This window comes from Henckelia pumila, chromosome 3, assembly GCF_033568475.1.
Source record: "Henckelia pumila isolate YLH828 chromosome 3, ASM3356847v2, whole genome shotgun sequence".
NCBI classification, from domain to species: domain Eukaryota; kingdom Viridiplantae; phylum Streptophyta; class Magnoliopsida; order Lamiales; family Gesneriaceae; genus Henckelia; species Henckelia pumila.
Window position 1 is genome coordinate 42,678,089 of NC_133122.1, and position 15,706 is coordinate 42,693,794.

The following is a 15,706-nucleotide window of genomic DNA, read 5'->3' on the forward strand; positions in this document are numbered from 1 at the left end:
TAAAAAGGATTTGAAAAGTATTTTCAAATGGCTCTGATACCACTTGTTAGAACCTAATTGGGGGGGGGGGGGGATTTAGGTTCTATTGGCAACTTTAGCAATTTAAAGTGATTATGCAAGTACGCAAGCGGAAGACTTAAACAATCAAATAAATAAGTGCGGTAAATAAATACGTAATGTAAATAAATCAGTAAAAGGGATAAGAGATGTTTATGGAAGTTCGACGATAAATCGTCTACGTCTTCCCTTCTTGGTTAAGTCGATTAACCAAGGATCCACTAGCACTTCGAACGTCTTGGTCTTGATGGCTCCAAGGATAGCCTTACAACTTGACACGATCACCGCGCCGATATAACTCAACACTCTTGGCCTTAAGGGCTCCAAGGATAGCCTCAACACAACACTTGGCTTCACACTCAAGTGCTTACAACGATAGCACAACACACTTGGCTTCACACTCAAGTGTTTACAACAATAGCACAACCAACTCACAAACTATTTTTACAAACACTCTCAAATATATCACACAAACACTTTGATAGTGAGAAATTGCTTGCAAAGGAGAGAAGAGATGAGTTGGGATGTCTCCAAATGAACTTGGATGACCTCTATTTATAGTTGGCAAAGTTTTGAATCTGATTTGAGTGCTTGGAGCGTGTGGTAAGAAGTCAAGAAGTGACAAAAAGTGTTCGGCACCGCTGCCTACATTTTTCCAGCACTGAGCGGATTTTGTGGAAAAATCATATCTTCCAATCTAACCGTTGGATTGATCTGAAATTTGAAATGAAGCTTTAAAATATCTGGATATTCAATCGGAACGGTAGAGATTTTATTCTAACGAGTCAAACATTTCCAGTATTTTTCGGAAGTCACTTCATCAAGTTTTCGAACTTGTTCTGTGCAACAAATTTGAAAAATTCATATCTCCATATCCATCCGTTGGATTGATTTGAAATTTGGACAGAGGTTGTAAAACATCCTGAATTTGAATCTGATCGGTGGAGATGTGATTTGGATGTCTCAAACAATCCCCGTTAATTTCTGAAGTTGAATCTTCATAATTTGCTTCATGTTCTGCAGAAATAAGTACTGTGCAATCTTTGTAGAAAAATCATAACTTCATATCTAGCCGTTGGATTGATATGAAATTTTGATATAAGTTTGAAAACATCCTGATATTGATTTTGATCGGTGGAGATTTTATTTGGATGTCTCAAGCACGTCCAGTAATTTTCAGAAGTTGATTCTTCATTCTTCACTACAAGTTCTGCAGAAATAGGTACTGCACAATTTTTGTGGAAAAATTATAACTCCATATCTAGCCGTTGGATTGCTCTCAAATTTGGACAACACATGTAAAACTTCTTCATCACAATTATGACCGGTGGAGATCAGATTTAAATGCCTAGAAAATTCCCAGTAATTTTCGGAAGTTGCTGCTCCATACTTTGGCTTCTTCTTCTCTTTTTTTCATATCTCTTAACAATGTTCCATCCATTCAATGAGCAATAAAAGACTTTATAAATACATGTATAGCTTCAAAATAACTTCCAACAATTTATTTGTCAATAAATTCTAATCTGCAAAATCTCACTTTAAATGGTTAGTAACAATTAACCGAGTTTTGTAATCATCAAAACATAATATTATGAGACTTGTTAATGCATTAAAAACATTAATCTCATAACACGAGATTTGTATGCGTTTAAGGCGTAACAGTGTTTGATATAATTCTTTAAGCCATGATTTTTTTTGGAATTTAAGTTAGACTAACATGATTAGGATATATTTTGATTTCAAGGATATATCAACGGAATAACACGACAATAATTTTTGGGATAGAAACTCTAATTCTGCTAATTTCCTTGATTTCTTAGGCTTCCAATTCACATGAATATCTTCAAGATTTTCAATTATAAAAGATATTTAATAACCCTATTAAATGATCATTCCAATCCATTTTTATTTTCTTAATTTGGAAGACAATGATTTCCAATTTTGAACCTCCTTATACCATATTTTCGAATTATAGTTAGTTAATTTGAAAATGGAATTTTATATTCTCATAATCCTAGATCAAATTCAATCAAGAATTGGGAGATGATTATGGTCATACTCCAAGGAAGATTTGAACTCAATTTAGGCATGAATCAAGGCCATTCAAATCAATATTATTATCCTACCAAATTAGTCTCCCTTAGGCAACTATATAAATCACTTTTATAGATGAAAGAAAGCACACCAAGCAACAATTTTACCCAAAATTTCGAGCAAGCCCCATCCTATTCCTCAAGCTCACTTTCGAGAACATGGCAAACCAAGACAACGCATTTAGGGGTCTCGAAAATGAAATTGAGCAACTCAAGAGTACTATCGCGAGTTTGCTCCGTGACAAGGATGAGTTGAAGGAGGTTAGGGACAAATTTCAAAGAGAAGCGAGCCAACTCGCTTTTGATAAAAGATTTGCAGAAAAACAACTCAAGTATTACAAGGAAGAGTTGCAAGAGGCGCAAAAGTATGGACTCCAAATGTTGACAACTGCTGAAGCATGGTGTGATCATTATAAGATCGCAAAACAATTAAGAGATCAACTCCAACAGGAATTTGATGCATACAGACAATCAATGGAAAACCAGGTGAATCAATTTGGAGTTGATAGCCAAAATTTGGCTACTCAAGTTGTCAATTTACAAGGCCAAATGGAGAACTTGCAGCAGTTAGTGAATGCACGAGTGGAAGAAGCAAATGAAGAACCTATAGATGGAGAAATCGTAGATTAGGATGTCATCGATATTCTATTTTTCGTTAGATTGTACTCCAACCTTTCCTTTTGAATTCTATGAAAATTAATAAATTTTGTTTTGATATATCATTGAAACCTATTTTTAGATAAAACATATCTAATTAGCAAATCATGGAGGAATTCTTGAAATACATTAGTTGGAGACCACGATTTAAGTTTCGAGGACGAAAATTCAAATAAGGAGGGTGGAATGTAAAGATCAAGAAATTTACATGCATGCAATTTCAAAAGCAATTACACCAAGAGTTATGTAAGATTAATTATCTCAATTAATGTTGGCATTAACTCAAGAAGTTGGAAAGCCAAAGGACAAACCATGAAACTCCCATCATCAATTATCATTATGGACATGATTAAGGACTTTTATGACCATTAAGAGTGTCCTTTCACCTTCTACTAAACCTCACATATAAATAGAGCTCAAGGTTGAAGGAATTAGATACACCAAACCCAAGCTTTGCTCTCTCCATATCTCACAAAATTTAGTATCTATAGTGGTTGAGACTCTGTCTAATTTTCGAATCTGGAGTAGCTTGTGTTCAAAGCAAGTAGTCGAGCAAGAGTGCTGTTGAAAGTCCTGATCGAGGTTTCATCCAATTTTGAGTTAGAGTTCTGACCAAAGATCCAATATACTTCAATTTTTGTGGGAATCAGGTAAGTGGGTTTTTGTTTCTTTAAGCCATCTTTGTTTCAATTCGATGGAAATCATTGAGTCTTGTTTCTATTGGACTCTTTTTGTTAATTTTGATTCTCTAAGCATTATTCTAAGAAACCATCAAAATCTTTGTTTGGGATTATTCTTATTTGAAATCACCAAGTATCCGTTTCAAGTCTTGATCGTACACTGTTTGTTTTATGTCCTTTGATTCCGTATATATTTCGTTCCACATGAATCCTTTGTTATGCTTCATTTTGAAGTACCTTATGATTCTTTATGCATTCCTTTGCTAAGCCTTTGTTCAGATTCATTATGTCCTTTTCGTTCCAATTGATACCCATGTGATATGTTCGTTTGTGATGATTCTGATTTGAATAATGGCGCATTGGGAAAAGCCTGTGAGGGAAAAGGCCCCAGAGGGAGCCCATGCGTGGGAAAAGGCCCCAGAGGGAGCCCAAAACCAGTAAAAGCCCATGGTCATTATGATAAGATATGAATAAATATATTTTTAAAAGAATGATGTTCCTGTTTTGAAAACTCGATCGTACATTCCTCGTTTCATGTCCTTTGATTTCGTTTCATGTTTCTTTCTGTACGATTCCTCTGTTATGCAATGAGATCTTGAAATGCACTGTTAGGATTCAAATTAAGAAATGGTAAGGAAATTCCGAAAACATGATATGATAAGGCCCTGATGCGGTGGGTTATAATAACCGTTTAAGGCCTCGTCCCCTTAGAGGAGTAACAATTAGGGACTGATCAGTAGCCAGGATTAACGAGATGAATAACAGTGCCATGTATAAGTTATGATTCGGTTATGATATGTCTTGATTCTTTGTTTCGTATTCTGTTTGTCTCCTGTCTTGACTCCTATTGAATTCGTATCATGTATATATATTCGATATTTGTGTGTACGATTGGCCCCCACTTGCTGAGTGTTTCCCAAAACACTCACCCATTTACTCTCCCTCCCCAGATAAGAATGAAGATGAGTTAGATAACAAAGAACAGATTATGTTATGGGGTTGGTGATGACGGATCAGTTCAAGTTGAAGAAATATTTTTTTTACTTTAAATTTCAATTTCGCTTCCGCATTGTCGCACTTGTGTTTTTCTATGTAAAAACAGTTATAGTTTATGAAACAGACTGGTTTTTTGGCAAGATTTGTACTACGAGGCTTGTTGTTTCAATGTTAAATTGTTAAACAACGCCGATGTCAACTAGGCCCGGTTCCGGGGCGTGACATGTCACCTTTTACAATGGGAGCTACACTTGGTGAACAATCTTTCATCTGATATCTCTCTAAAACCTTGTTGATATAGGTTTCTTGAGACAGACCTAGAATTCCTCTAATTCTGTTTCTATGTATCTTAATGTCAATGACATAAGATGCATCACCCATATCCTTCATATCAAAGTTTTTAGAGAGGAATTGTTTCACCTCATACAGCAAACCCATATCATTGGTTGCAAGCAATATATCATCCACATATAGAATAATGAAACAAATCTTACTCCCACTGACCTTTTGATATATACAATTATCCATGACGTTCTCTACGAATCCAAATGAAGAGATAACATCATGAAATTTCAAATACCATTGTCGAGAAGCTTGTTTCAATCCATATATAGACTTCTTTAATTTGCAAACCAATTGCTCGCCATCACTAGAGAAAAATCCTTCAGGTTGTTTCATATAAACCTCTTCCTCTAGATTTCCATTGAGAAATGCTGTTTTCACATCCATTTGTTGTAATTCCAAGTCAAAGTGTGCAACTAATGCTAGAATGATACGGAGAGAATCTTTCTTAGATACAGGAGAAAAGGTCTCCTTGTAATCGATTCCTTCCCTTTGATTGAATCCTTTGGCGACGAGTCTTGCTTTATATCTTTCAATGTTGCCCAATGAGTCTTTCTTTGTTTTGAAAACTCATTTACATCAAATGGCTTTTAAACCATCAGGCAACTGAACAAGATCCCAGACTCCATTAAATGCCATAGAATTCATCTCTTCTTTCATAGCATCATACCATAATTTCGACTCGTTACAACTCATGACTTGTGAAAATGTTTCAGGATCATTTTCGGCTCCGATGTTAAAATTTGATTCTTGCAGATACACAATATAATCACTAGATATCGCTGACCTTCTTATTCTAGTAGATCTCCTTAGGTTGTTATTTTGAGTAACTGGTTGATCAACAATTTCTTGTTGATCCTCATTAACAAATGGAATATCATCAGCAATTTGTGGAACTTCAGTGATCGGTTGTCTAACACCCGTTTGTGCTTGAGGAGTGTGAACAACAATCAATCTTTCATCTGAATAAGAGGGTTGTTCATTAATGTGATCTTCTTTAAAAAATGTGTCATTAAAGTGATCACTCCCACCATTCAAGTCATTTTCAAGAAACTTTGCATTTCTTGATTCCACAATTCTAGTGATATAAGATGGACAATAAAATCTGTACCCTTTGGATTTTTCGGCACATCCAATGAAATATCCACTAATAGTTCTTGGGTCCAGCTTCTCTTCTTGTGTGTTGTAAACTCTTACTTCAGAAGGACAGCCCCAAATGCGTATATGTTGCAAACTCGGTTTCCAACCTTTAAACAATTCAAATGGCATTTTTGGAACAGCCTTAGTTGGAACATGATTTAATATATACACAGCTGTTTTAAGAGCTTCAATCCACAAGGATTTAGGAAGTTTGGAGCTACTAAACATGCTCCGCACCATGTCCAATAATGTTCGGTTTCTCCTTTCCGCTACGCCATTTTGGTCTGGAGAACCAGGCATAGTATATTGGGCAACAATCCCATGTTCTTGGAGAAACTTTGCAAATGGACCAGGTGCTTGTCCATTCTCGGTATATCTACCATAATATTCTCCACCTCTATCAGTCCTCACAATCTTAATATGTTTTTCACATTGCTTCTCCACTTCGGCCTTGAAAACTTTAAAGGCATCCAAAGCTTCGTTTTTGTGATGAAGCAAGTAGATATACATGTATCGTGAGTAATCATCAATGAAAGAGATGAAATATTTTGGATTTTGCATGTCCATGTCTGGACAACATATATCTGAATGTATGATTTTTAATATATTTGTACTCCTCTTGGCATCCTTTTTAGACTTGTTGGTCTGCTTTCCTTTAATGCAATCCACACAAGTTTTAAAATCAGCAAAATCTAAAGTACTAAGTACTTCATCTTTGACTAATCTTTTTATTCTTTCAATGGAGATATGTCCCAATCTCCGATGCCACAATATAGAAGAATCTTCATTTATAACACATCTTTTAATACCTCACTGAACATGCATAGTGGTATTTGTATTATTTTGTAAAAAAAGAGAGAAAATACCATCAATAATTGTACCATTCCCAACAAGATTGGATTTATAAAATAAATATATTGAGTTATTCAAAAACTGAAAGGAATAACCAAATGGTACAAGTCTTGATACAGAAATCAAATTCCTAGAAAAACCAGGAACATAAAAAGTCTTTTCCAATTTCAAAATAAAACCACTATCCAAAACCAGGTAGCAAGTCCCAATTGTAAGGCCCGGGATTAATTAATATTAATCCAAATTTATTTAATTTTAATCCGAGTATATTTAATTTGGGAATATTTAGAGTTTTGATTCTAATATTCTTAAATTATTTAGGATTGAAATTGAATTAAAATAAGGGTCGAGGACCAAATTGCAATTATTGAAGAGTTGAGGGAATAAAGTGCAATTTTGATTGAAAGTTATCAGATTTGAAATATATGATTCAGCATGTGCACGTGTAACTTTAAGCTCAATTCATAAAAATAAGAACAGAGAAGCTGAGATCCTTTCGTTTCTTTTGGATTTGCAATCTTCAAATCCTTATAACTTTTGCACTGGTTATCCGATTTTGATTCCGTAAATCGTTCTTGAATCCTTATGACGAGGGCTTCGATCTCGTGTAAGCTTTATGATGTTTTATATGGGTTTCAGAATCAGTTATTGTGCAGAGATCAGATTATATGTGTTTGTTATGTTCTTAACATTCTATCGATTGTATATGCGCTACCGGATCGAAGTTGGATGATTGAATGGATTGGTTATGACTTCTAGCATGTATATCGATGAGTTTAGCTGCTGATATGATGTTATGTGACTGAGTTTTATAAGATATATGCTGATATATGAATTTGAGTTACAAGTTTCGAAGTCGGGATTTACGTCGGTTATCGATTTTCAATCGCTACGCCGTTTAATCGAGTTTTTGGACGGTTTTGATATTCGATAGCTAAGATGAAACACTTATCTTGATGATGTGAATATTATAGAATTTTATTCTTTAGTTTCAGTTGAGTTTGGAAGGCCAACGACTCGAGACAACGACTTTGAACCGAAGAAAGTGGATTGAGGTTTGAAATGAGTTTGATTGACGATCGATTAATGGTTTTGATTCGTTTCTGAAATAATAATCTTGAATGAAGTTTGATATGAGTATTTTGGTTGTTATATTTCAGATTTGAAGAGTTCAAAACCTCAATAAACGAAGGTATAATGACGACATCGCGAAGTAGGGACTTTGAAACTCAAGAACGACTAATCTTGAGTTGGCCCGCAAAAACCACATACTTGTTTATGTTTTTGATTTGATTGTGATGTTGTCGATCCATCTCAAGTAGTGGATCTTTATATTCGAGTTGATATGATGCTATATTGAATTGATTCTATGCCAAGGTTGCTGTTAACCTTATTTGCGAGTCGGTTACGAACTTGTTAGATGGATATCCATGTCAAGATCAGTTATGAATCTTGATGGCTTTGAAGTTATGTGAATCAATTCGTATGTAAAGCGTTTACGTACTCTATTTGTTGAGTTGAGTTTAAATAGAGTCAAGATGATTTATTTAACACTTTCTATATGTTGGTTATACTGAGAATTGTATCTCACCGGAGTTTATCCGGCTGTTGTCTTGTTTTGTATGTGTGCACGACAACAGATGGGGCAGGAGCTAGTCATCGACGTCATTGACAGCTTGGAGAGAGTCTAGCACGTGAGGACTCGGGTTGTAGATGAGGTCTTGAACCATAGATGCATTAAACCTTAGTTATGTTGGTTTTGGAATACATGTATGAAACTTGATATAGTTGTTGTCGTTTACGATCTTTAGCGACTTGTTTGATGTAATAAAATGCATGTATAGATTTTTGAGACCTTGTTTATGTATATATGCAAGTTTTGGAACTTTGAAATCATGCCTCATGTTGTTCTTGATGACAAGAAGTGATAGTGCTCGTTTTTTACAGCAAAAATAATCATGCAGTTTTTCTGGAATTTGGAGGCCGCTCGATCCACAGAAGTTGACGGATCGAGCGAGCCCTGTAATTTGCGGACAGAGGATTTGAGTTTTTGGCTCGCTCGATCCGCAGAAGTTGACGGATCGAGCGAGGCCAAATTATGTTTCCATCCGAGAGCTGAGCAATTGTGCTCGCTCGATCGGGTGTTTTTCAACGATCGAGCGAGACACTATATTTTAAAAAAAAATAAAATTTTTTATTTGGCTCTTGGTTTATTCAATTGATGTTTAATGAATGTTAATTGTTCATTAATTGCCCTAAGATGAGATTAGCAACCCGAGGTCCCCACAACAGGTGGTATCAAAGCCTAAGTTTCTTGGACTGAGATTAGATGAGCGGGGTAGATCGAGTCTTCTATTCTGATTTATTTATTGCTTTCATACTTGTATGGTATATGATTGATTGATTACAGATATTAAATTGTCACATGATGCTGTGATAATTTGCGAAGAATATGCTATACAATTGGTTGAATTACATGCTATCTGGTTATTTGATTGAAGTACTAGCATGTATTATGAGGATGAATCGAAACTCGATCTTTTATGAAGGCAATGTGGATTGTAACAGATTTTTGTAATTGAGATTGAACTGTACACTAATCTATTTGATTATCATATATGCCTCCCCGACCAGCACCGAGAGTTAGACAGACGTTGGCTACGAATCAGCCTGAACAGACAAATGCTGCACAGGTCCCAGTGACAGTGTCTGAACATGGACAGGGTAGTACGTCTACTGATGAGTTTAGTGATGCTAATCCGATGGAGAAACTTTTGAAACGATTCCAGTCATTCCAACCACCGAAGTTGCAAGGAACTGAGAATGCTGTGGAATGTGAGAATTGGCTGGAAGATATTGAGCAGTTATTCGAGTCTATTGACTATTCAGATGATCGTCGTGTGAGACTGATTATTCATCAACTGCATGGCCTCGCCAAGAGTTGGTGGATAGCGACGAAGAAAGCATTGGAGAACCAAGGTACTGTTATTACCTGGTCTGTATTTCGAACTGCTTTCTATCAGCGTTTCTTTCCTGTGTCTTATCGTAAGGACAAAGGAGCAGAGTTTGCGAGTTTGCAACAGGGACAGTTAAATATCGAAGAATATGTTGCCAAATTCACCAGCTTGTTGAATTTTGCTCCACATATTATTGTTAGTGATGAAGCTCAAGCCGATCAATTTATCAATGGCTTGAATCCTGATGTGTTTACACTTGTGAATTCGGGAAGACCGAATACCTTTGCTGATGCTCTGAATCGAGCAAAGGGTGCAGAAGCAGGGATACTGAAACAACGAGGAGCACAGTTTGTGCCACAGCCAGTGAGACAGTCCCAAGAGCAGCCACAGATTCCACCGCCACCTCGATTTGAAGCTGGAGGTAGCAATAGTGGAAAGAAGAACTTCTTCAAAGGCAAGAGTAAACAGTTCAAGAGATCTGGTGGTAGTAGCTCTTCAAGTTCAGGTAGTTCCCGACAGTCTAGGGCTGGACAGAAGTCTGATGTGTATTGCACCAAGTGTGGTGGACGCCATACCAATGAACAATGTCGAGGTGTATTTGGAAGCTGCCACATTTGCAACAAGATAGGACACTTTGCGAGGGTGTGTCCACAACGAGGTTCTGAAGGTGCACAGGGTGCGGGATCATCGAGACTGGTAGGTCAACCTACATCTTCTGTTCATTTTTTTCAACCACAGCCTGCAGCACAAGGAAGAGGAGGAGGTCAGACAGTGAATCAACCTCCAAGGCAACAAGCACGAGTGTTTGCATTGATAGAGGAGCAAGCACAAGCGGCACCAGATGATGTGATTGCAGGTAACTGTTCTCTTTTTGGTTATCCTGTGTATGTCTTATTCGATACTGGTGCGTCGCATACCTTCATATCTGAACAATTTGTTACGTTGTATTCATTGCCTGTTGAGTCATTAACTACTGTAGTGTCTATATCTTCACCGTTGGAAAAAGGTATAGTATCAGTGAAGTCTGTGAGAAACTGTGTACTACAGTACGAAGGTAATGAAGTCGAGCTTGACTGTATCGTTCTTGGTTTATCTGATTTTGATTATATAATCGGTATCGATATGCTAACCAAGTACAGAGCCACAGTGGACTGTTTTCAGAAGATTGTGCAGTTCAGACCTGATATGACTGATGAACGGAAATTCTATGGTAAGGGATCACGAGCCAGAATTCCTTTGATATCTGTTATTGCTATGACTGATTTGTTACAGAAGGGAGCAGAGGTATTTTTGATCTATGCAGTTGATATACTGAAGTCTAGTCCAAAATTGACTGATATACCGGTGGTGAGTGAGTTTGCAGATGTATTCCCTGATGAGATTCCAAGATTGCCACCGTACAGAGAGGTAGATTTCGGTATTGAATTGATGCCAGGTACACAGCCAATCTCGAAAGCACCTTACCGAATGGTACCGATTGAACTGAAAGAACTGAAAGACCAACTCGAAGATTTGTTGGCCAAGGGATATATCAGACCGAGTGTTTCCCCATGGGGTGCTCCGGTATTATTTGTTCAAAAGAAGGACGGATCGATGAGATTATGTATTGACTACCGACAATTGAACAAGGCAACGGTAAATAATCGCTATCCTTTACCTCGTATCGATGATTTATTTGATCAATTGCAGAGATCGTCAGTATATTCGAAGATTGATCTCTGATCCGGATATCATCAATTGAGGGTTAGAGACGAGGACATTCCTAAGACTGCATTTAGATCCAGGTATGGCCATTATGAATTCATAGTCATGCCTTTTGGTCTAACGAATGCACCAGCAGTTTTTATGGGATTGATGAATAGAGTATTTCAAAGATATTTAGACGACTTTGTGATTATCTTTATCGATGATATTTTGATATACTCTAAGAATCTGTGTGAACATGCTGATCATCTCCGAACTGTATTGAGAATATTAAGAGAAGAGAAATTGTATGCCAAGTTATCCAAATGTGAGTTTTGGTTGCAGCGAGTTGTTTTTCTTGGACATGTAATTTCAGGAGATGGCATTTCAGTGGATCCGAGTAAGGTTGAAGCTGTGATCAGTTGGCAGAGACCGACATCTGTGCCAGAAATTCGAAGTTTTATGGGCTTGGCAGGTTATTACCGTCGATTCATTCGAGATTTTTTATCGATAGCGAAGCCTATTACACAACTTACACAGAAGAATGCACCATTTATTTTGTCCGAGGCTTGTGAAATAAGTTTTATCGAACTTAAGAAGAGATTGACGACGGCGCCGATTTTAATAATCCCTACAGGTACTGGTAATTTTGTTGTTTATTGTGATGCTTCTCACCAGGGTTTGGGATGTATTTTAATGCAGAAAGGACATGTTGTCGCTTATGCTTCTCGACAACTGAAACCACATGAAGTCAGGTATCCGATTCATGATCTTGAATTGGCTGCAATTGTCTTTGCATTGAAGATCTGGAGACATTATTTATATGGCGAGAAGTTTGAAATCTTTTCTGATCACAAAAGTCTGAAGTATCTGTTCTCACAATCTGAATTGAATATGAGACAACGACGATGGCTTGATTTGTTGAAGGATTTTGATTGTGAAATCAAATACTATCCGAGAAAATCTAATGCAGCAGCGGATGCCCTAAGTAGAAAGGTATGTGTTTTATCCTTGTCTACGGTAGGTGTATCTAATTTGATTGAAGATTGTTGTATTTCGGGGTATGTATTTGAGACAGATAGAAGGCCGATGAGAGTGTATGCAATCAGTGCTGAGCCAGAGTTATTGATTCGTATCAAAAAAGCACAAAAAGCCGATCATAATGTGCAGAAATCGATTGAAATGATTCGATCAGGACATCAGTCTGAGTACAAGGTTAGTGACGATGATATCTTGTATGTAAATGACCGAATAGTTGTTCCCAATATTGCAGATTTGAGACAGAATATTTTGAAAGAAGCCCATTGTAGTCGCTATAGTGTTCACCCTGGAGGCAGAAAGATGTACAACGACTTGAAGAGTCAATACTGGTGGAAACAAATGAAGTCTGATGTGACTGAATTTGTATCTAAATGTTTGAATTGCCAACAAGTGAAAGCTGAAAGAAAGAAATCGGGTGGCTTATTATAGAGTTTATCGATTCCTGAATGGAAATGGGATCACATTTCCATGAACTTTGTAACGAAGTTGCCACGATCATCTCGAGGATGCGATGCTGTTTGGGTGATCATCGACAGATTGACGAAATCTGCGTGCTTTATCCTTATCGAATGACTTATCGTCATGATCAAATGGCGGATCTCTATATTCGAGAAGTGGTAAGATTACACGGTGTGCCAAAGTCGATTGTATCTGACCGAGATCCGAGGTTTACTTCGCACTTTTGGCATAGCCTACAAGAAGCTCTAGGTACGCATTTACATTTGAGTACTGCTTATCATCCTCAAACTGTAAGAGTGGGTGCCCAGTGAGCCAACTGTGTGGCTATGGGCTTTGATGACTCTTTGTATAAACAATCTTTTGTTTAATATTATTTACACTTTTATGGCAATGACTTTATATTACTTCATATTGTTATATTGTGATATACTATTGTTGTTTTGATAAAGACCTTGAATATACTATAGTGTATGTAAGATGTGGTAGAACATGGAGATGTCTATCATGAAATACATCTTATAGTCACTGTATATTCTAAAAACCGTTCCTAGTCGATTGAGCCGTCCGATAATAAGGATAAGGATCGCTCGAGTTTGAGACTAGCATTTGCGATGCGGAGTACCACGTTTCATTGGTAGGGAACATGGAGATGTTCGAAGCATGCAAATGGATATTCATAGGATGAATAATCGAACTACCCTATCCGGACTTTCCAAGTGGTTATCATTTATCGAGTGGATAAAGTCCGCGGTTTTGGTTGTACACCATTAGTCCTTACGACTTGAAACATCATGGAGACTCTATATGCTAGTGCTGTGCTTTGACTCGTTTACCGACTCTATGGGGGTCATCAGGTGTCGAGATTGGGTACAGTTACGACACATATAGGAGTCAATGCATTGTTGTCAAGGATTCATCACATACTTGCGAGTGTGGATATCCTATGCGATCTGAGGAGATATTAGTGTGACAAATCTCTGGCCAGAGTACTTGATGTGATTTAAGAAATGGTTTCTTAGTAGCACATGCGATGTCACTAATTTGATCTTCAAGATGTATTGCATAGTTATCGAATCTTGAGCGACTCTCGATATACCAATGGTTGTTGATTCGATCGGGATATTTGGATGAAGGGACCGTACTGTACGCTAACCAAAATCTACTGGTTCTTGTAGGCACTATCAGTGATACCTAGGGAATCATGGGGCGATGTTGCTAGGCGCTTTACCTTGATTCTTTGGGCAAGTCAGAAAGTGTTGTTCCGAGTCACAAGGAGTTGTGAGCCCACGGCTAGCTGTATCCCTGAACCATTGAGGGTCACACAGTGTAATGGAGTTTTAATCCCCGTTGAGATAGTTAAATTTAAAGAGTTAAATTTAATGAACTAAGGAGTTGGACTTCTTAAATAAGAGTAAGGGAGTAGGATTTCCTAAAATGACATAGGGATGGACATTTTTGGAAACCACTGAATTCGGATTCAGGAAAATTTATTTTGACTTTAAAATGTGCAGAAATGGTTTCTGTGCACATTGATGAAATCGGTTCATCAATCGGAGTCACGATGAATTTTATATTAATTTTTGAACGTGCGGGCTTTGCTTGTCGGGCCCTAGCTTATGACTAATGGGCCCTAAGGTGTTAGTGGCCTGCATTATAAATAAGTTATCGCAGTACAGAAATTACACACAACAGCTCATTATTTTTGAGACAGAAATTTCGAACCCTCCTCTCTCTCAAAAAGCAATCGGCCGACCCCTCCCTACCTCTGCCCGAGAAATTCCGGTCTGTGATTTTTGAATTGCAGTCAGGAATAACGAATCAGATTCGTTTAATCTCTTCGCAGAAAAACTTCTGATAGATTTTCTAGTGCAATCTATCAGAGGGATTTAAACCCCATTCGTGGACCTGATTGAAGGAGTTCATCAGTTCCTGGGAGATACAAGAAGCGCAGAGAAATCTGTGTGGTGTCCAATAATCTCGCTTCGAGATTGAAGGTAAAATTTAATTAATTGTTATTTGAATTTTACACACACAATAATTTAATCGTTGAATGATTGATACCCACACCATGGAATTGTTCCATGATAAAAATTTTAAACTTCCGCTGCACCGGGTATCAATTGTGATTGATCTGACCGCCAGTTTTTTCCAACACAAACTGACGGTTAATCTGAACGAACTATTCAGACGCTTGAGGATATGCTTAGAGCTGTAGTACTTGATTTTGGCGTTACATGGCAAAATTCTATACCACTCGTGGAATTTTCTTATAACAACAGTTATCAAACGAGTATAGAGATGGCACCATTCGAAGCATTATATGGGAAGAAGTGTCGATCGCCTTTGTATTGGGATGATGTTTCTGAGGTACCTGAGTTAGGGCCGGATATGATCAGACAGATGACTGAAAAAGTGAAACTGATACAGCAGAGAATAAGAACAGAGCAGCATAGACAGACGAGATATGCAAATGTACGACGACGGCCGTTATCTTTTGATCAGGGAGATAGAGTGTTTCTGAAGATTTCACCGTTCAGGGGCACAGTTCGATTTGGCAAACGAGGAAAATTATCTTCGAGGTATATTGGGCCGTATGAGATTCTCGAGAAGATAGGCAATCTAGCTTATCGACTTGCTCTTCCTATGTCTTTATCTGGAATACATGACGTCTTTCATGTATCGATGTTGAGGAAGTATATATCTGATGCATCTCATGTGATTCGCTCCGATGAAGTTGAGTTGGATGACA